We start from the raw sequence: 24,263 nt of genomic DNA on the forward strand, positions 1-24,263 counted from the left end.
TGGCTCATCCACAAGCCTTATTTCCTTTTAATTTTTTCTACAAGCAGTGAAGTGTTGACACTTTTGCCACAAACCAGAATTTGGTTGCCTCTACCTTCACACTTGCAAAGCCAAACAGGCAGCAGATCTGGACGTAAGTCATTGCTGAAGTACAGGAATCAAGAGGTCTAAAGCCAAAGCCTGTACACAGTTTCTCTGAGAAGGGAGCAAGGAAAAAAGTGATGGGGTGGACTGCAAACATCCAGCCCAAAGTCAGGGAAACCCGAAGTATATTCATAGATGTTAGTTACAAAGCTCAGCAGAATTTATAGAAAAACATGCTTAAATTTCATTTTACAGATAACAAACACTTTTGGCAATTAATAAGGGAAGAGAAAGGAGGGTTAATGTACAACATAAATTTTTGACCTTATTTTCCAATGTTTTCTAAAGTCATCTCCTATAGTAAACAAAGGCTAACTACAGTCTTCCCCTCGGAGCAGGAAAGGATTATTCACATGGGATGCAAAAAATACAGCTTCTGGTAGGAGGTAATAGTGTCTGATCTCAGTTAACCCATATTGGTGGCTTCTCTAGTACAGAGCAAAAGGTAGAGTTCAACACATAACAAAGAAATAAATGAGACGCTACTTTCTCTGCCATCTTTGGTATATGATTTAATGGCTTGTATTACACTTGTGGCCGTTACATTAACTGAAGAATAGGACCTCATTGATATGGGTGGTAAAGGAGAATGAAATGATAGCAGTGTGCACCCCAAGTTGCTGACTCTAAGTTATAAGATGGCTTGATTAATTACATTGGATCAACAGAAAAATCTAAAAATAAAACACAGGCACAATCCAAGCTACCTCTGCTGTTAAATTAATCTTCCTGTTTCTGCCAAATGGAAGGAGCCTATTTATCAAAGTGAAACTTAACCTCATTTACTGTAATAAAAAATGAGCTTTCAATGAAATCTAATGAGATTTCAAAATATATCAAGTATCAGTACACTCTCCTATTTTGGGATAACAGTGTTTTTAAAAGTCATTCTTTCACAGGCAATTTGAGCTCTGACTGAATGACAGGGATGTAACTATTTGTCTTCATAGGCACCATAACGATTGGGCTTTCCTTATTCTCCTTTATGTACTCTGTATCGATTGAAAAATAAAGCAAAATAATCTTCTCATTTCTAACTATTAGGGAAACTTTCCTGCATGGAGTTTCTTTGTTTGTTTGGCTGGTACAAGGCTGATCAGGAAGTGCAGAGATCAAAAATAATTTTTTTGTAAATAACTGAGATCTTCAGAAAATATCCAGGTCAGCTGACATCATCTTCTGAGAGGCCATGTACAATTTTTTGATGCATCTGCCTGATGAAATATAAGTTCAAACTGTCAGTTCAAACTGTCAGTGTCACCTGACACTTTGCAACTCTGACAGGGCATGAGCCTCCCCTATTCCTTTATTTTTCCAGAAAAACAGTGGGATTCACAATAAAGGTTAAACTTGGATTATTTATCCCTCACAAATCCATACTGGTTAATCCATACAAAGGATTCTGTCACTGAGGTTTGTCTTTCAAATTTGTCAGAACCATTCCCAGGTTTCTTACTATGAAAATAACCACGAAAACTCCAGTTTTACTCAAACATTTACTACCCTGGATGCACCTAAAGCTGCAGGAGGAGCAGGGGAGGTAGCCTACTAGACCTACCCCATTTGCCTTGAAAGGAGCAGCCCAGAGCAAGAAGCACACATCCTCAGATCACTCACACCTCCACTCTTCCTGGCTTCAACCTTGGTCTGCAGGAGCAGAGCACCTAACAGGTGTTTCGCTATCTGCCCTCAAAGCACACAAACTCCAGAAACAAGCAAAGGCTTTTTTCTGCCCTCCTGCTTGACTACAGGGGGTCAGTACCAAGCCTACCAAGTGTATGGTTAACTTAACTGGTGACTTCCTTGAAAGTTACCATTTTAGGTCCAGAACCATTTTAGGTCCAGACAACCATGATGTCCTGAAGAGAAATACAGGGCACATAATCAGCACCCATCTGAGATCTGGAGCCACTCTGCATTTAACAGCTACATTAGCTCCTTACCACAGTGCGACTATGGGGAGGAAGAGTAACAGATGTTCTACAACACTACAGGTCCTCAACAATCCACTTATCCCAACCACCCTCAGTGGTTGTCTAAGTCTGCTTTCAAGTACTTTCACAATGTCAACTCTTTCTATTAACTTCAGTCGGAGAGGTTTTTATTGTTTTCATCAGTTCCCACCACACCTGCTTAATATTTCATGACTGGAAATTTCTGGAGAAAAAGCAGCACACATATCTCAAAGCAAAGAGGCAGGCAAACATACTGAAGGGAAATACACCACAGAGGGCAGGCCATAGGCCTTCAACATTAAATTAAATTCCACTCTGATGTTTCCAAATGCCTGACTAAACCTATTAAAAAAAATTGTTTGCTTAGAAGTAAAGAACTCGAGGAACACCCCATTACAGTCATACATACAACTCATTTCTAAGTAGATTACTTCAAGCTGCTAACATCAGTCCAGTGATTCAATGATGGATTCATTTAAATGCTCTGTGAATGACAAACTACAACCCAGCAAGATGTGGAGTAAAGCAGCTCCTGAAGTCCCACTGATTTGCTTTTACCAAGAGGAAATTTCTACTTTCAGTGCCATTCAGGACGTAATTCCCCCCACAAACACATGCATCAGTACCCTTTCCACCTGGATGCCACCCATATTTGCAATGTTGCAGGCTGCCATTTCTTCTGGGGAAGAGAGAAACTCATCAAAGTCTCCATTGTGCAGCCTGGGCTGTGAGCAGACAGCAGAGCAGGGGAAGGTCTTCCAGCTCACCAAGCACTCTCAGACAGCCCTTCCTTCTGAGGACAGGGCTCACATCGGTGATGCCAGTTTACATCGGTTTTGGTGCTGGAAAGGTTACGTGCCTATCATTACTGCTGAAAAACATCACCTCTGAAAATCTTGTAAAGTTTCCCGCATCGCCTATAGCTGGCTCAGAACGATAATCAAGATCCTCCCTGCACTCTGCACATTTGGCACAGTGTAACTAATTAATAGCAAAATACCTCCAAACAGGGATATTCTCTCTTCCCTTCAGGTGAACAGGAAACTCCCATGTATTTCCTTTAACAAGAGCCAATGTGTAAACAGAAATGCATTTTCTCACTCTTTCTCACCCTCAACAACATCTTCTCACAAGAGTTAGGTATTGATTGCAAGCTCATTTCTAATTCTTGAAATTTTACAGCAAAAAGAAATCTTTGTGAGATTTAGTACTCAAAAAATCCATCACCTTGAAAAGTCAGGAAGTGCGATTTTAGCATCACAAGTCTTACACAGTAGAGTATTTTCCCCATATACATACAGGAAATCAATACCCTAACATGGCTAGATTACAGATTACATTATAATCAGTAAAGCAATAGTAGGAGCAATATCCAGATGGCTTGTTTTCCAAAGCCTGTGAAACAGTGCAAAGTTCAAGAAGCTGGAGTGAGTTTTTAGGTCAGAAAAACATGGAAGACAACATATCCAGTTAGTTTAATGGAAAAGGAAAAACTAAATTTAATGTCTTCCGTTTTCCATTTCATGTATTTACAGAGAGCTGAAACAAATATTGTATATGTACAAGCACCAAGCTTTTTGCTACTTGTTCAGATTTGACAGATACTTTATCCAATAAATCAAACAGTTGTTGACTGATGGGTATTTGCAGATATTGAATATGCTGCACAAAGTCTTCTCTATCTTTCACTAAATGAGATGTTCAGAATTAAAATAAAGGTATTCTTTTAGCATGATCAGTATGAGAAATGGGTTTCAGACAAAGCCCTTTCCCTGATTCATAGCAGTGTTTCTATAAATGCAGACTAAACAGTTTTTAATATATGTTCTTCTTTACAACACCCATTACTAGCTGCAACACTATACATAATTCAGACACCTATTTTGTTTGGTTTTTTGTTTGCTTGAGTTTTGTAATGATTGTTACTTTTACACAAAGACTACTATAGCCTCTTTGACATTATTAAGATCTATTACAAATATTGCACTGAATTCTTACACTGAAGTGTAAGGCTGTTTTCTTCATACAACTGAGGTTGAACAAAACCAAATATTTTACTAGTCTATGCCTCGATTCTTCCTTGCCATATGCAAGTCAAGGAAATCAGGTTTCAAGAGAAATTTGTCATTGTAGTAGTAATACTATTGCATCTGCGATAGTCTAAGGATATAAACAAGGTTTGCAGGGAGAGGTATTATGTGTCTCAGACAAACCTGGCAGAATTGAAAAAAATCTGACAAGTCCCCTCTTTGGGTCATGTTTGTCTATTAATGTTTCCCCAGGCCTTTATTCTGTATTTGCACAGATGTACTGAATTCTGGAAGCATTGCTATTTTCAAATGAACTCAACAATTCATCTTAGAGAAAACAGACTTCTGAAGAAGTTATGTTGTGGATTAACAATATGAATAAGGAAGGGAAGAAACTAAAAGGAGTATTTACCTGTAACAGGTTCAACCATGCAATCTGAAAATGTATGAGGAATCCAGAATTGGATCAATATGTCTGAATTGCCCAACCACCACGTTAATTCAGCAGTTAATCAAATCAAGTTTGAGATGGTCAGATTGCTCCTGTCCAAATCTCAAACCTTCCCTTGTTCATTATTTGCACTGTCTGTCCTGGGTAAAGAGGCACAAAACACTGATCACTGCTGCGGGTGGGGAAAGAGAAGAGCTTTTCTTCTCAACCATACTTGTGAGGGACATAGAAGTACCAAAAGGGGATCATAGGACATGGGAAGCCATTTTCCAGTGAGTGCTAAGCCCATTTAGCATTACAACACTGATAAAACTGTCCTCCAAGGTTATACAGCTGACCTAGCAAGTCTTTTACCACCTCATGCTTCTGAATAATCTGTTATCTAGGATGGTGCTTAAGAATCAGACCTATTACATAAATATGCAGCTTTCAGTTAGACACAAATGGGCTTTTCCTGCATGGAAGAAAAGCTTTAACTGTATACAAGGATGCAATATCTTCCTATTGAGCATATAGGAAAAAAAAAAAAAAAAAAAAAAAAGATTAACAGGTTACTTATATTGTGACTGTGCAGGACTTCACACCCACCATCTGTTCTGCTCTGGTTTTAGCATTATTAATGGGAATAAAATCAGGGATAACTGCTCTCAAACACTGCTTCCCATGGTCTGGATTAAACTAAAATCTCCATTAGCACCCCTTCTATTACCGTCTCTGAGCACAAGAGCTGAGGAGGACTAGGTCCTCTCTACTGTCTTCAAAACTGAGTGGAACATAGCTGATAAATCAAGCAAGACAAGGTACCCTTACTAAAAGAGCAGTATGCCTGCTGTCAGCACAATGCCTCATTATTTGGTAGTATCTCTGCAGACAATAACCACAGCATCTCTCATATACAGTCTTTTCTACATTGTACACTTTTCTATATCTTGGCCTCAGATTTTGGGAAAAGAGAAACACAGGCATCCATACCTCTTTCATTGAATGGAGAACGAAGCACAGGGCTCTGCCCCAGAGAAAGCTGGTGTTCATCTTCATTGCTTCCCCAGTATTACACAGGGCAGGAACAGGGCAAAACCAATTTGCACACTTGCCAGATAGGTAAGTACTGGAGGAGCTTGTTTAAACTCTTATTTTCTTGTTCATGGTCACTAAAGCCTTTCTACAATTACTGAGCAAATATGAAAACTTAGCACCTTCTCTCTTCCTTCCCTCGCCACCTCAAATATCAGCTCCCTCCTTCAACAGGATAGTGCACCACAATTCTTCTACCTACAAGAGCAGCAAACCATACTCCTGGGCATAACTGAGAACTGTGCATGGGATAAGCAGTTCTCACAGTGCCTGTACAGAGCAGGACATTACCTAGAACAGTAATCTTAAACCCTTTTTCTTCTCCGTCCCTCACTATAGCAGAAAAAAATGTTAATTTCCAGTTATCTAGCAATTCCCACACAAAGATCTCTAACGCTAATCCTGTAAGTCTCTAAAATCCACCCTGCTCCCAAGATGAAATATTCTGCTGATGTGGACACTGAAGCGGAATGAAAACATGTTGGGGTTTTAAAAACCTCTTAGGTTACGTGGGGAGAAGAGGCCCATGGAAACCCCTAAGTCACACTGGAAATTTTCTGTAGAAATCACCTGTCTTCCTTCCCACATAATACATTAACCATTGTTCTCTTTTCTTCATTTCCCAAGAAGTAACATTGGTCTTGTGTACTCAGCAGAGAAAAGAAGACAAGTGAAACAAATGTCAATTAATAAATCAAAAAAGAACAAAAAAAGACAGTTGAGCTACTTCTTAGTTCTACCTTTTAAGTTCTCTATTATGCTCATTTGCTTTTGATTCTCTCTTTAGACTGTGCTCCCACACAGACTAGGTACGCATATGCAGTGAATGATAAGTAATGCACTGGCAATGCATAGGGAAAGACTGGGGGAATACAACCGCGGCTACGAATATATCTGGCTTTGTGAAAAATTTCATTCTTAAAGGACATAAGAACAAAAATAACAAACTGTAATTGACATAAAACTAAACTGGACTTTGCATACATTCATTTAAAAATATATATACATGCAATAGCTCTCTGAATGAGAAATTCCCAGTCAACACACAGTTTTGCTTTTCTAATGGATTATTCTATAGTATATTATGGTAACAAATTACAACACTGTCTCTATTCTTATCAGTACATAGGCTTGGCTACTCTCTTTGTTAATGAAGGAACTCTATTAATTTCTATAGAGAAATATGAACCTTCTTAATCTTTGATAGTTATCTTAACCTTCAGTGAGCAAAGTGTAGAAAATCATTAATTTCTCAGTATATTAAAATCATGAAATTTTGCTTCTATCTTCATGCCACATAGCATGACAAATTAGATTTAAAAAAAAATAGTTTGATTACAAATACAAATCATGCTAACTATAGCTGTTTGTTAGCTCAGAATAATCAGATTGCAGCTTAATATATGACAATTTGAAAATAACATGCTAACCACAATTTAACAACATAACACAGATGATCATATAAAACCGTTTTATTCTTTGAAAAACCTCTGCAATGAAAAACCTCTCAGCCATGCCCTGATTTAGACATTTTTCAATACAGGCAACTGAAAGGAATGGAAGTTCATGACTGACCGCTTGCAAACTTTACAACTATCTGCCTCCGTGGCCAGTTTTGGGGACAGAAACTCTCATATATGAGTGCTGATTTATGCATGCACATGTGCAATGATGGAAGTAGATGTCTGAAAAGTAGACCATCACTACTCTACAGATTAGTGCTGTCTTGATTTTGACACAGCCTTTGAAATAAGGTGGACATAAATACCAGGAAAGCCCAATCACTACATCTTTTTTTTGTTAATACACTTAATATTATTTTCACTTATAAATCCAGTAGCAAACCCTCTGTTGTGACACTCTGTCACTACAATACTATTTCTTTTTGATGACTGAATAATTTATAATGTAAAAATTCAGTCAAGATTAATAACCAAAGAGTGATTTGATCATGTGTAGCCAACCACTTTAAATAAACATTTTGCCTAGAGGTTCCGGTGATTGTGTACACTGGAACTGTATTTGAAACCTGGGGGAAAATATCAGGAAGATGAGCTGCACTTGGGAGCGATGTCTCTGCTTGCTGAGCATAGCAACATGCAGCTGGCAAGCACAGGCTCCCTCAGATGTCACAGCTGTCAATAAGAATCAGAGATGCAGCTTCAGGAACACAAAGGAAATGATGCAGCCTCTAAATGACCAAAGACCACTTTTTAACATTGCAGCTGCTGCCTAGCTGCTAGTCCTCTGAAGGTTCCTGTTTTGAAGTGACAAAATTGCTTACTGCTCATATTAATTTTTACTGTGCTCAAAGCTGTGTGAGAACCTTTGGTAAGGCAAAAAGGAGATCTCCTCTAATTCTTAAGACTTTTGAGTTCATATGCATTGGCAGGTATAAATGCTAAAGACACATGATTAGCCTGTTCTTCTATTTGTTTTCTCTAAACATGTGAAACTCACCTTAAAAATATGAGTGCCTCATCATCTGAGGGTCAGTTTGTTTAGCATGTGTAAGTGCTAAAGTTTTAAAATCCAGTTCTGCTTTCTGAATACTACTGCCTTTTTCAAATGTGTGAGTCAGCAAGGTATGTGGCAAATACAGGATACAGCCCCAAACCTTTAGCTTTTTACTAGTTCCCATACTTGCTCTGTTATTTTGCAACATAATACTTATTTTGCAACAAAAATACCGTGATGCACAAAATTGAGCAGAATACTTACATTTATTATATTAGATATTCTCACGGGCATAAGAGGCATAAGAACTGCATTCTCCCAAAATAGTTTTGTTTGATTTCATGTTTCATCACCACCATATTATTTCCCCAAGATCAGTAATACCTGTGAATAAACTCCATTCCTGACCTGTGGTGCAGAACTGCAACTGCAGCAGAAATCATGACAAAAGCTGTGAAGTCAGGGCGGGGAAGTGCATGGTGCGTGAGTGCCTGTGAAAGATGACCACATGCCCGCCACACTATGAAGACTGTCCATCAGGAGATGGCTGAGGTAGAGCTGCTTAGTGCACCCATGGCTATTTGCATCCACTGACGGAGGCCCAAAGTCACACATGCACATAGATGACAGTCCACTGCAGATCAGATGCTGCAGTTTTGGCTGCAAAAAGGAGGTAAAGTCCATTCCTCTCCAGCTGCTACAGGCTTTCCCTCTCCAAATTTTGCATCTAGCTTAGCGGTGACAAACCTATAACTAAGAAAAGTGCTGGGATTATGTCATATTGCTGAGCACAGGGCTCTGCTGGTAGTGATCTGAATTCCCAAATTTGTAAAGTGGGTATAGTAAAGATACTCCAAAACCCAACAGCGGGCCTCACTTGACACCAACTCAGCATGAAGCTCTGGGATTTTTGAGTAGATATTGTCATCACGCATCCTAATATTCCTGGATTCTCCCTTACTTTAATAGGTCTCTAGTAACATTTTAAGGCTGTAAGCTGTATGAAGTTCTGGGTACACAGTTTGTAAATCAGGAACGCTTATCAACCCAGTTAAATTTACCAGGGTTTATCAGAGGGCAGATGAGCTAAGCACGCAAACAGAAGTAGGAATGGGATCCACAATATAAAAAACCCAAACAATAAAAACAAACAATAAAAATTGAAAAGCAAGAGTTTGATCATGGAACATTGTGTATGATGTTGGACATGTTTAAGAGTACAGATCAGAAGATGCTCTTTTGTTTTGCGCATGCACACATACACACACACTATTGCCTCACTTCTGCTGACTTCTAGATACAGAGTTGAATTTTGCTGCCTACATAAGAACATGATCTAACATGTAAAATAAGAAGCATTTTACACAGCTAGACAGATGTACAAGTGTGGAAAAGTGCACTTCATAATGAAGATTGCACATCTGCTTTTTGCATGCTGATTCCCCCCCTTACACTGAGCTACCAAAATGGTAAACTACACTGTGAGTGCTCCCATCTATCTACTGTCAATCCTTTACAAGTATTGGTAGCTGTGATATACTACATGTTAAATACTAAACGAAAAGATTTTCACTTTGACAACAAGGTAAATAATTGTTGGCAGACAGAGTAGGAACAAAAGATGACAAAGGATTGCTGCAATATCACGGACAGTAGGAACAATGAGTTATTCATAACCTCTAATGCTGGAATGACAGGAAGCATCTGATTTCACTGGAAAAGACCAAACATGCTCTTTTATAATGAAATTCCTCTTTCACAAGCCCTTTTCTGCTTTATACATCCCACAGGCTGCTTGTATTAGTCACAGTAAAAGGCATACTTTGGAATGAAAATGCCACAAGTCATCCTCTTTGTCACAGAGTTCAACAAATAAGTAATCGTCTAAAAAAATAGTTTCTATTATTTTCCTGTTGTTTAGTGCTTGGAAAAAGGCACCTAAATGAACTAGCAAGCACACTGCACCTCTGTAATCTGGTAAAGATGCTATCTACAGCCATTTTTCTTTGTTTCTTTCTTCCTTCCCCCATCCTTTGTCCTTATTAGTATGCAAAGCAAGCCAAAGGAGGGAATTTCTTGTTCTCTTGTTCACTAGCTGGAGGGTTATTCCATTGCCATTCTATTTATAGATTTGCTTTCAACTGCAGTGGGGAAGTCACCATTTTCTGTTCAGCATTTTATGCTCAGTTAGCCTCCCAGAGACAGAGCATTTTCATAAATTTTATGAATGGCACCAAGGCTGCCAATAATATTCCACCTGCCTTTCTATGTCACAAGTAAAATCTTATCCTGCTATGATTTTCTAAGTTAGAAGAATGTCCTCATTAATTTCATAATAGAAATGCCAAGGAGGCAGATGAGCTTTCTTCTGTGGAAAGATTTTTATACAGTTGTTTGATAACACTACCTATTACAGCCTTGCAGAAAAACTACGACTCAAACATTGTAAGCACAAGTTAAGGAATGTGATACTAAATCTATGCATGAAAAAGATGACTCACTTGATATGATATCACCACCTGGCATAACATCACCATACAGAAAAAGATATGTAGATCTGTTTGGGTTATCAATGGCAAGCTCAGTTCTCAGATGCAACTACTTGTTTGACAGTGCTGCAGTAAATCCCAGGCACAGTGCACTACTACAGTGAACAAATTCAGTTATTTGAGACTCCCTCTTCGCTATCCATGTACTACTCCAGCAACACGGAAGGATTTGACCTGGACACTTAGAAGCTAAGGGTGACTTCCCTCAGAGCAACCAAGTTCAGGCTGCCATAAACAGGGTGCACAAAGACCAGCACAGAAGGGAAAATGCCAGTTATTGGAAAGGCTGGGGAGAATACCTCCATGGTCTCCCTATAACAACGGGGATCTGGGATGCGGAGCAGCCCACCAACTGGTCTGTGGAAAACATCCCTGAGTAGAGCTGATTTCAACTTGCCTCAGCCCTTGTGGCATTGGTTTTGTCTCTGCTGCTTCTGCTGCTCCACGGGCCTTTCTGTTCACCACATGCTGCTTTACAGAAGAGGACAGTGAATGATGCTGGCTACAAAGTGATGGGCAACCCCACTTGCAGGGGTAGCAGACATGAGACTCTGCTGCTCTTGTGTGTGGCAAACAAAATGCAAAATCATACCTTCAAAGGACAGACAGAGGATCTTCACAAATTGTCTTCCATCTTTGGGGGAATTTTTATTGTAGCCCTTGAGGTGAATTAAACAAGTTTGTGCTTAAATACACAATAATTAGTGAGTAATGCACTGGGCAGATTCCTACCACCATAAGCAGTTCTACAAGCAGTCTGCATAGATGTATCATGAGCCAGTTTCTTATATACACTTGCACCAGCACCAATGCTCAGCCCAGACCTAGGACCACGTCCCAGCCCAGCTCTGCTGCCCAGAGGTGGCCCCTGAGCACTCCCATTTCTTGGTATGGCTACAAGACAATGCTGGGGCTGTTTCTGAGCTCATCACCAAGGGAAACTTCACTCCCTTACAGGGAGTCCTTCTGTCTCTGGCAACACTGCCTTCAGCCAGTTTAACCCCTTCTGCAGTTGGGCCTTCTTGCCCTCCGTGCCAGGTCATTACCTGGTCACAAATCACCACTGCTGAGCAGTTACAGTTTGAATTTCCCCCTCACATCTTTTAGTATACACATTATCCTCTCTTTCCTACAGCTGTGGGCATTAGGCCTGTAGCTTGCTCTCGCTGAAGGCAGCAGCAGCATTTGCAGAGTGGGAGCATGAGCTCTGAAAGGCATGTGGCAGCAGACCCAGCCCAGAGGAGCCGGGACATGTGCAATCAGGGCTTCCCTGCTGAAAACAGACTTGCCATGGGGCACCAGAGGAAGCACTAGAGGGAAATCTTTCACACCCACACCAGCTCCACCTTTTAGAGAAGGGCCACATACAGCCCCGCATTCTGATACACAGAGCATCACTGAGGGAAGCTATGCCAGCAGAAGATATTTCCCAAGTTGAAAATCCATATGCCTCAAAGTGTGAAAGGTTTCCACTTAAAAGAAAAATAGTAATAAAGAAGTTTTAACTTGCATACCAGCAAAACATGTAGTTTTTTACTGCATCTTGATAAGCATCCAGAGCATTTGCCTACTAGCACCAAGTTTCCTGGCATAGTTGAAGTGGAAGTTACACAATAATTACCTAGGTCTACCATTTGTCTTTCTATTTGTCTAATCTATGGGGAAAAAGCAAGGAACACTTACAAACTGACCAATTTGATTCACCATAATGATTAGGGACAATGTTCAAAATTACGTTTCTGCCCCGATCACTTCTATCTGTGATAGCAACACCCCTTTATATGATGTACCTATGCTTGTATCTCTGATTTACCAGAGAGAATTGAATTGTAATTCTGGCCCAATTTACACTCCACATTCCTGTTTTCCAATTTCAGCCCAGTCCAGCATTTGGACCACTGGGTCAAGAATTCAACTGTGCTTCCACTCATTACACTGCGAGCAGAAACTGCTTCCTCAAAATCCAATCTCTTTATTTTTTAGGGCAAGGTACTATCTGCAAGCATTAGAAGGTAGAATCAAGCCCTCATTACCAAAACCAAACCAAAACCAAACAACTCCAAAGCCAAAACAAAAAAAAAAATTGTATTTAGAAATGAGAAATAAAAACAAAAATGTGATAATTTTATGAGATCTAAAACGTATATATGTTACTATTACATCTTTTTTTACTTTCTGTAACAGAAGAATATAAAACCGTTTCAGCTGTGAAACAACTAATATGTCCCAAGGAAGGAACAGGAATGAAACCATGTGTGGTGCCATTGTCTAATATGAAGAATTATCACCATGTAACTCAGTGTCTTTGATGAACTCTTTACAGGGAAATGAAATCTAACTATTCTTTTTAATTATTGGTACCCAATGGAAAATTTAGCCTTTGTATTTCATATCATATCATTATAGTTAACACAGAAAAGGGGTAGATCAAGTGATAGGTTGGGTGTGTCAGAACAGCTCCAAAATACGTCTAAATATTGACAATATAAGCAACATAGAGTACAAAAACTAGTAGGTGATGACGTCATCACAACCTAGCATTGTGTTATGTTTAATTCATGATTTTTCAGACAGTGAGGCTTTTAAGTCCATAAGCATCCAATAAATGGCAGAATAGTTTCAATTTAATGTGCTATATTTTTTCTAATTGAATTTGAAAGAATAAGCCAATAAATGTGTTAATTTATGGGTTTTAGCTAGGAGTTCAAGCAGTAAAAATGTAGCCCCTTACATGTTCACCAGTGTCATCCTTCTCTCTGTCCCTCCATGCTGGAGTTCGCATTTGGCTTCGGCAAGCAATCACACCACACTGGAAAATGAAAAGAAGCACAGTACAATGATTAGAGGGACAGCAAAAGACTTGGGAGACCATGCCCTTCCCCTGATATGTATTTCCAGCACGTCCCTGGGCCTTTAGCTTTTTCAATAATACTGTCACGTTATTTCAGCTTTGAAAACAAACTCACAGATTACCCAGAGTGCCTATTGCATGGGTCTCCCTCCGCCTACAGTGCAGAGCATGCTGCCACAGCCAGGTTATCTGATGTCCTGCTCAGACAAAGCCTCCAGGAAATAAACCAGAGCCCATTGACAATGCTGTGAGCTTGTATCTCCATTCACAGAAGGGTCAACCTTAGTCCCAGGTGAGCAGCACCAGGTCTACAGCTGCTGAGGCTGTGGATGCTCGTTCCTGATCAAGGTGCTTGCTTTGTTAACTGCTAACAACACATAGACAGATGAAGGGGATAGTGAAAGTCTGAGCCTGAAAGGCTAAAGGTGGGGTCTCCATTTCTAGGGAAACACGGCTAGCATGGGGTATCAGAGATGGAAACTGCTCTGCCTTGTCAGAGGGACTCAGGAGGAGGAGAAGGAGCACAAGCAGACAAAATGGAAAGCAAGATGAAATGCTATGTTCCCATGCTGAAAGGGATGAATAGCACCAAAAAGATGCATGGAGAATGAAAATTCAAAGAAAATATCCTATCTCCTCCCCAGACAATTTCCCCATTTAAAGGCAAATAATTGTAATGGATGGTTAGTGAAAGCATTCAGGCTGGCGCTGACTCAAGAATAAAGGCGATTTACAGCCCTGCAGTGCTCCATGTAATTGTGTGAGGAAGTGGGCAAGTGTCTTCAGTGGATAATGGCTCTCCATTTTGCTATGCTTTTAATTTCACAATTGCAAATATTCTGGCTCCTAGATCCATTTTAAAAAGTAATTGGGTGCATTTTCTCACTACTGTTACTTGATTTAAATGTTTCTTTCTTTGTCCACCCACAGGAAAAGTACTGAAAGAGGGGGCAGACGCATTCTGTCCATGCAGTATTACAGAAGAAATTGAACACTATTCTTCTGGAATTTTAGGGTTTTGAGAAATCTGTTCAGATTGAAGGCATTCCATAATGCTGATAGCAGCTAGGAACTGGAAGCATACCACTTAATTTGTAAAAATAATTATGACTTAATTAATGCAGCTTGAGGCAAAAAATACAAACCTGAAATATTGTTTAGTCATGGTTAAGCCCTGGAAAAGTTTGCCCAGAGATGTACTAGCATGTCCACCCTTGGAGTTTTTCAAAACTCAGCTGGGCCAGGCCTTGTGCAAACTGAGATGGCTTTAAAGTCAGCTCTCTTTGGAACAGAGGGTCAGACTACACAACCAACATCTAACCTATTTTTTTCTATGACTGCATTTTAATAATATTTAAATTATGATATATTTATGCATAGAACCAAGACAGAAAGCCAAAGCAACAGATTGTTTTTTCCCAGAAGAAATGTTTTTTCACACCATAAAAGCAGAAAGAAGAAATTAATTCATGTGAAGTATACAATGGTGTCAACCATTTATGCTGCAAAATGAATGACGACTGATAAGCACTGAAAAACACATCAAGGATCTGGTACTAATTTATACAGAGTATTACCTACACAAACATGAAAATATATAGTACTAGCAGCATGTACACAAATGATACAGAATAATGCACTAACAGCATTTCTTTCGTACTACCTCACACTATCCTAGCATGAAAATTCTAGTAAAACAAAATTTTAGAAGTAAACTCACCCCTCCCCTCATTGTCCCTCCCTACTTTACACAGCAGTGTAGTTCTACCAACCCTCAAAAAACTGATTTCTGGTTTACACTTGAGTAAAAAGATTGAAAATCAAAATTATCTTGGACAACTGGAAGAAATGGTCTTCAAAATTATGGCATAATACAAAAAGATGAATGCAAAATTTTCTATGTAGGCATGAATAAATGACTATGTAATTACATGAAACACAGGTTCAGCCCAGAAAAAAAATCCCAGAAGTTGAGTATGTGTCAAAAAAACATTCTGGGAGGTATAAACACAGTCAAATCTGCATGACATATGATGCAATCCTTTTGCTTCCCTCAGTGTTGGTAAAGCCTCTTCTGGTAGGCTATGGATTAAGAGAGAAACTCCAGAAAACAATGAAAGTCTAGGAAATATGACCCCTGAGAAAGATCAAATGAAATGGGGTTGTTCAGATGGACAGAAATAGATTAAGAACATGCTGCTAACTGACAATTAATTGTCCTTTTATCAGCGTAATTATGATAATTACTTCCCAATAGCTAAAGAAATTGCTGAATGTTTCTACAAGTGAGGAATATTCTCAAGCACAAAGAGGCTCACAGGGCATATGGGGTAGGGGTTTTTCAGAGACAGGTGGTAATAAAAGTAATACGAGATATATTGTCTCAAATGTTGCAGAAATGTTAATTGTTATTTTGCTATTTATTTTCGGTTGCCCACAATTAGAATGATAGCAGTAAAAATCTGCAGGTGTGGGTTTATTATATACCTAGCTCTGCAAATGAATTTTAGAGTTAGAACAAAAATATGTGGGTGCCAAGACAGAGAGGTAGACATCTGTAGTAGCCTTACTTTCTTAAGGGATGCACTGTTAACTTTGTATAGACTAAGGTAACCTTAACATTGAACTGAAGGCATTTTTTGTAGCCCTTCAAAGCAGATGTGAATAAAATTTAAGTTCTCACAAAGAAAAAAATTCTATGAACATCCCTTTTTCTAATGAGGCCTTATTTTAAAGAGCATACAGAGCAGGACTGTAGCAAGGGACTGTTTTCAGACTTACGGTTTAATAAGAGATGGTGGAAAAGTGCAAAGAAAATGAACATTGGTACAGAAAGTACACGCATCCTGATTTATACATAGTAGATCAACACTAATAACACTTATAAAGTTAGGCTTTATGGCTTATGCATCCATGAATTTAGTGTGCTCCTTCAATCTGCATTGTGTAGAGAAAGGAAAAAAAAAACCTAACTGCTTTTCTCTTCTGTACAGGACAAATAATTTAGGAACAAGTATATTAAGCTGGCAGATTGTCTGGTGACCACAAACCTATCTGGAGAAGAAATAATTAAAGTAATATTTTCTTGAGGGTGTGATTTCTGCAGCTATTCTTTGTCACTAAGCTAAGCACCTACCAAACAAACTGAAATCAAAAGACTTAGGGGAATCAGCCAACCTCTGAGCACATTCATCTTTAAACTTATTTTCTCTCTACTTCTCCTCAAACTTCAGTGCTTTACAGCAAAGATGTTGTGGCAGATTTTAATTATACAGATTGTAACTAGAATTCCAGTCTGAACTTTTCCATATCAAGAGAGGATCATTTGGATTGGGTCCCTCATTCCTTACCAACCCATTCAGTATTAGCACAAATATTGGTAGTTTTCAAATGACAGACAGCACTTGCTATGACTGTATCTAGTGCTTTCTTATGCAGGGATCTCTAATCACATCACTGTCTTTAATTAATTAATGTATGCACTTTGCCTGAGGTGGAGATTTATGGGAATCGCTTCACACAGGATTTAGAAAAAAATATTTTCTCATTTGAAATACGACATCAATGAAATATAACAGATCTGTCCAGCAAAAAATTAAAACCAAGTATTTCAGCCCTTTGAAGCTGAATGGATATAGCAAAAAGAGCAAAGTTCTTGACCAAAGCACTATAATTAACCTCCATACTTTGCACAATATGCTGCACGGAACTTTGTTAGAAATTCAATGTTACATCAACAGTAAAGTTCTCCTGACTTAAATGGAGTCAGGATTTAATCCTGACTTTTATAATGGATCCAGAGAACTATTTTATTCCCAAACATCCAGCTTCTGTTTGACTTTCAAGCATTACTTGATTTTCTTCGTGAGCCAAAGGAAAGAGCACAAAACCAGATCACTGAGAATAGCTGCTTCTTAGGCAGTTCTTTGTTAAAGGTTTGCAGGGAATTAACTGTAGCAAAAGATCATCCAAAATAAAGGAAAGGATAGAAGGAATAAGAGTGACTCTAAGCTCCCAAAAGCAGTGACCTACCTTTAAAGAAGATGAAGTGTGAGAAGTTTTTCAGAGACTAAACACGTATCACAGAAATTCAAATTGTTCTCACACATCCTACATTGGTTCTTTAAGTTCTTACCCTCTAATGGAAATAGTTAAAAGGTTGATACTATGAACTGTGCATGTTTGCCAAATGCCTATGGAGGACTGCCTTATATGAAAGCTTTGAACAAACACTGTATTCAAACAATTCTGATACTTTACCTCACGCCTAACTTTAGAACCAATGGGGAAGAGTCGAAAGGTCAATTCGATTCACACTCACACTTCCAATTCATTTCCACTGAGCTCTGAAAGCCAGTGCATATTCAGCCCCAGCACTCCACTCTCAACCATAGTGCTTGCACAAAGACATGGACCCAACCTGCTTGGTTCTGCATTTACACAAGCAACCCAAAACTTGGTCTGCACACCTAGATGCCTCCTCTGAAGTGTGTAAGATACCACTACAGACATAGTAAACATAGGTTTATTTTTTTCCAGAATGTCCTTACAGCAGTATTACAGAAATACTTGCAGTAAACATTCCCATAAAGGTGTTGAGACCAATACTGAGTGTTAAAACCACTCCACCTCAGCCTTCACTACCTGAAAACATCAAAATTCTGCCAAAAGCTCAGAATAGATAAACAGTGCCAATAGAACAACACATAAAGGTCTTGCCATTGCTAAACAGCAAAAAAATCCTGGTTTTCTGACACAGGCTTGGAGGAGGAATGTTGTTAAATAAAAATGGCACTTCATACAAATATCCTGCTGATGAAAATTTTAAATTTCAGTGAAGCAGAAGAGCAACTCTGTATGAAAACCATATATGCTTTGGTTCAAAGCCCAATTCAGTGGGGACTAAGGTTGCTACAGTTTGGAGTTCAGCACATTTCAAAAGTCACAATGCAGTTTCAGTTCCAACTGAGGAAAAATAATACATTAGTTTTGGATCCATATTTTAATTCATTATGCCCATGACTGGTCAGACCAGACAGATCCAAAACCACAGCTGTTGCTCAGAGCACATGAATGCCACTGAAGTCACAAACTACGGACTCTGAAGATGTGCAGGACCAGAAACATTGTTTTGCTCAACCCTCGCGCAGTCTGTTCTTGGAAAAAAGCCAGCAGAACCCCCCTGGAGATCACCACCATTTGCCTTGAAAGATACCTCAAGAATTCTCATTTTTCACTTTCACACAGCAAAGCTTCTGGGCTTCACATAGCAAAGCTTCTGGGCTTCACAAAGCTGTGTTGCAGAGAGAGGTATTTGGAAAATTAGATACAGACGTAATTGTAAGGCATGAAACCTTAAACTTGGAGGAAATTTACTCTTGGAAAGCATCATTAAAATGCACAAACAATACACTAGTCTCTAGCACACAAGCCCATTGGACAATCCCATGAATGTGTTGTGTACCTAAGGACACTGGAGTGGTTTTGACGCAGTCCTCCTTTTCCAAGAACACTATTTTGCCTAGGGATCATAGTCTGGCAAACATCTGCCAGGCACCTTAGTATGTCCTAACTATCCGAATATATTTGGCATTCTCATGTGTTCGGGACAGCCCCAGCTTAAATACTCTTTTTTAGGCAAGAATCTCAAATGTTTTGTAGCTTTCAGTTCAGCTTCATGCTACACTTAAATCATACTAGGTACTTAAGAGAGTGACCTGCAGACAGAGAAACACAACAGCACAGAAGTCCTCATCTGCCTGAGCCAGCAGAGCTGTGCATAGTGTCCTCTGTGACTGTGACAGGGAAAGGAGATGTCAGGAACTGGGACACCCTTGATGCTGCTCTAAATCCTGAACAGAACTGAACTTGCCCTAGGACAGGTCTGGAAAGAACAAAGCAAGCACACGAAGACACTGGTATCATCTTTGCTGGATGCTCTGCTTTCTGTTCTGAGCAAAGAAACTGCATGTAGTATTTAGTGAATAACCTTCTGTTGTCCTCTCTAATGGTAACTATTGACAGTGGCTGCCTGCATTAAGTGTTTTTCTGTAAGTTTAATCCCAAGTTTGTCAACTGAAAGCATCCATGTTTATAAACTAAAAGTAGGAATTTTGTTGGTCAGATGGGAACAGAAAGGTATTTCAATCCTCCAGAGCCTTTGCTCTAATCAGTAAATGCACCTTCTTCCTGTCAGATACCTAATGTCAAAATTTCGTTACGTCAGTACTCTGGTTCCAGCCCGTTTCTTGTAGAACTGAGGAATAAACTCAAGTATCTTAATATTCAACAGTGGCAAGAAGTCAAACATGCAAATTACAGATTCAATAAAAACAGAAGAACGATCTATTTGGTTCTATAAGCTTTAGAAACCACATAAATAGAAGCAGAATATAAATAATCAGAGGTGATTGACGGACCATACAGGAGCTTTTTGTTGCAGTCAGTTGTTTCATGGCCAAAAAACCACAGATCCTGTCACTGATGGCTTTCGTCTTCAGCAACACTGGGAACTGTGATTGTCTTGTTGGTACAGCAACTCACTACTCTTCTTATTTGCTCTGCAAGATTATGAACAGAATAAACCTTCAAAGGAAATACCATCTCTAATAATTTACAAAGACAAGTGCAACCAGATGCTTTCTACTTCATATAGTGCTCTAGTAGTCACTGGTACTTTCTTCACTGCCACTATCCTCTGTTAATGCAGTCTTGACTTCATGCTAAAGCAGAAAAAACATATCCCTGGCAGCAGTTTCAGTCTTCATCTCACAGAAACCTTGTCATAATAAAGCGTCTTTTGACGGAGGTGCAATTAATTAACACAAGTTTATGTAGTGCAAGACTTAAATTTGCTTGCTATACATACCATTCAAACTCACTGTAGCACATACCTGTTACCACTTTCCAACAGTGGAAATATAACAGCAACAACATCACAAAGCAGTGATGCCAATATTCCTGCCATTCCCAAGAGAAAGGTCCTGAAGAAGCTCTGATGCTTGCCAACTATCTTTACTTTCCTCCCAACAAAACATGGTGAAAGGGTCTTCCTTCAAACTACTCTCAGGTGGCCTTTCTGGACTGCTGCAAAACCACAGTTTGGGGTATTGGCTACTGTATACTGTACTGTGTATACACACAGACACATACATATACACATGCACACATTCATAAACCTAGTTATGATATCACCTTTAAATACTCCTATTTGACAGTTACAAGACCAGTACAGGAAATTAATGATTTTTCCTAAACTCCCAGACTTGGTAAGAGATTTTATATACTTAACCACTGTTATTGTAATTAACACTCGATTACATCAGCACGTAAGATATCTCGGTTAAGAAAGAGATTGCTTTATTTCAGGTACATATCAAACAAGTAATATAGGAACCTCCAACAGATTTCAGAGCAAGTGACTGATGAAAGATGTAAAAAAAAATAAGCTCATTCAACAGGGATGATAAACAAAACAGCTATGAAAGACTTTTTTTAAAAAAAAACAGAAGTCTTAGCCTACTTTTCACCTGTCCAATATTACATGGAATAACAGCCAGACATAAAAGAAAGGTAGTGTTCAAGGAGAGATTATAAAGATTTTTTTTTACAAGATTTTTAGAATTTTGGTAAGCATTCCAACTTCTTCAGTGGAAGTCAGACAGACAAAAATGCAACACAATCATTTCTAATAATATACCGAGGGGAATAGGGAATGAATGGTAACTGATACTGAGGGAAAACATTGTTGTATCTGGTGTGATGTGAATGAGGAAAATCTCACCACATAGGTGGAAGAATTTTGAGAAAGTTTAGGAACAGATAAAAAAACTACCCATCTGTCCAGCTGTGGTAGATCCTACTGCCTTGGTACCAAAATTCAGAAGGTTTTAAGGATGTTTGTGAAACAAGCATTGGTCAGTACTTGTATTTCAATCTACAGCAGTGTAAAAAAAGGTGAATTGCGACCTTCCCCTATATTGGATACAGAGGGGAACATTGCCACCAGAGATGAGGAAAAGGCTGAGGTACTTAATGCCTTCTTTGCTTCAGTCTTTAACAGTGAGACCAGTTATCCTCAGAGCAGTCTGCCTCCTGAGCTGGAAGGCAAGGATGGAGAGCAGAATATACCCCCCATAATCCAGGAACAAATAGTTAGTGACCTACTACACCATCTGAACACTCAGAAATCTATAGGGCCAGATGGAATCCATCCAAGAGTACTGAGGGAACCAGTGGAGGACCTTGCCAAGCCACTCTCCATTATTTATCAGCAATCCTGTTCAACAGGGGAGGTCCCAGAGGACTGGAGGCTTGCCAATGTGACTCTCATTTACAAGAAGGGTCAGAGGGAGGATCCAGGGAACTACAGACCTGTCAGCCTGACCTCGGTGCTGGGGAAGATTATGGAACAGTTTGTCTTGAGAGTACTCACATGGCAAGTCCAGGATAAGAAGGGGATCAGGCGCCGTCAGCATGGGTTTATGAAAGGCAAGTCCTGCTTGACCAACCTGATCTCATTCTATGACAAGGTAACCCACCAAGGACAAGGGAAAGTCTGTGGCTGTTGTCTACCTGAACTTTACTAAGCCCTTTGACACTGTCTCTCATGGCATACTCCTTGAGAAGCTGGTGTCTCATGGCTTGGACATTTGTACTCTTTTCTGGGTAAAAAACTGGCTGGGTAGACGAGCCCAGAGAGTTGTGGTGAATGGAGTTAAATACAGTTGGTGGCCGGTCACAAGTGGTGTTCCCCAGGGCTCAGTACTGGGGCCAGTTCTGTTTAATAGCTTTATCAAGGATCTGGATGAGGGGACCAAGTGCACCCTCAGTCACTGTGCAGATGACACCAAGCTGGGCGGGAGCTTTGATCTGCTCGAGGGAAGGAAGGCTCTACAGAGGGACCTGGACAGGCTGGATCAATGGGCTGAGGCCAGTCGTATGAAGTTCAGCAAGGCCAAGTGCCGGGTCCTGCACTTGGGTCATGGCAACCCCATGCAGCACTACAGGCTTGGGGAAGAGTGGCTGGAAAGAGAAAGAGTGCCCGTTGACAGCCGGCTGAATATGAGCCAGCAGTGTGCCCAGGTGGCCAAGAAGGCCAATGGCATCCTGGCCTGTATCAGAAATAGTGTGGCCAGCAGGAGCAGGGCAGTGATTGCCCCCCTGTACTCGGCACTGGTGAGGCCGCCCCTCAAGTGCTGTGTTCAGTTTTGGGCCCCTCACTACAGGAGAGACATTGAGGTGCTGGAGCATGTCCAGAGAAGGGCAACCAAGTTGGTGAGGGGCCTGGAGCACAAGTCTTACGAGGAGCGGCTGAGGGAATTTGGATTGTTTCTCCTGGAGAAAAGGAGGCTGAGGAGAGACTTTATCGCTCTCTACAGCTACGTGAAAGGAGGTTGTAGTAAGGTGGATGCTTGCCTCTTCTATCAAGTAACTAGTGATAGGATGAGAGGAAATGGCCTCAAGTTGCAGCAGGGGAGGTTTAGATTGCATATTAGGAAAAATTTCTTTACTGAAAGGGCTGTCAGGCATTGGAACAGACTACCCAGGGATGTGGTTGAGTCACCATCCCTGGAGGTATTCAAAAAGTACAGAGACAAGGCACTTCAGGACATGGTTTAGTGGTCATGGCTGATGGTTGGACTCAATGATCTTAAAGGTCTTTTCCAGCCTAAACGATTCTATGATTCTATGATTCTATAATCCCTTCAGACAAACCACTGGTCTGCACTGCTGGCAGATGCCAGCATTTTGGAAGTGATCATTAAAAAATTGTCTTTACAACATGATTAGGTGGTGCACAGCACAAACAGAAAGTGACCTGAGAAACTAATTAATTTCCCCCCTCCCCCCCCCCCCCCCCCTAATGGTAGCATACATTGGTTTTCACAATTAGCGTTTCATTGATTGAGGCATGCACTGCCCAGCACCAAGGAAACAGGATGCTGGCTATGTGTCAGATGTTAGACCAATGGTACCTCTGACAAAATGTATGTCTCAAAAGTGTGCTTGTTCATTAGACACAAGAAGATCAAGATGTCAAGTCACATATCAAAAAATCATTCTGTAAACAACTGTAAAGCAAGAGAACTTTTGCTTTTATATAAAAACCCAAGACTACATAGCAGGTCTTCTTGCTTTTTTATGTTCCTGTGAGTGGAGCCAGATTTACGGGTGTGTGAAGTAAACAGCCGTCTACCTTTGACAGTAAAGCAAATTTGGAAATGGTAAGAGTCCAAAATTCTCCGTAAATACTAGTTTCCTATTAAAACTGGGAAATTGACAGATTGCTCAAAGCAATTCACTTTGTGCTTTATCATTGAGTAGGGAAGTCAATTGCAAAAAAAAAAACCCAAAACCAAACCTTTTGCCTGGTGAAGTTGAAGCAAACAGGTGTGCAGATTTGATTCCAATGTTAAAATGGTTTAAGAGTAGAGAAGAGTTCTCTGAAAGATACTTGATTTTAAATCAGTATGTAAAATGGCTAGATTCAATGTCTGCCAATGCTGAACTGAAGTATACTAGCTTTATGATCACATATGCAATGATGAGGAAGAAATTAGCTGGGAAAAAACTTAAGTGTCACTTAGATCTCATGCTGGGGATCAGCACAGAGCTGAAGTTCATTTTCTGCAAAGTATCCCTAGACGTGAGCCCACTGTCATAAGTGTATTGGAAACTACATAGTTTAAGAAAACTTTAGGTATTATTGGTAGAATGTAGGTTTTGATTTTATACAGTTCAAGTGTACTA

This window comes from Accipiter gentilis, chromosome Z (assembly GCF_929443795.1).
Source record: "Accipiter gentilis chromosome Z, bAccGen1.1, whole genome shotgun sequence".
Classification (NCBI taxonomy): Eukaryota; Metazoa; Chordata; class Aves; order Accipitriformes; family Accipitridae; genus Astur; species Astur gentilis.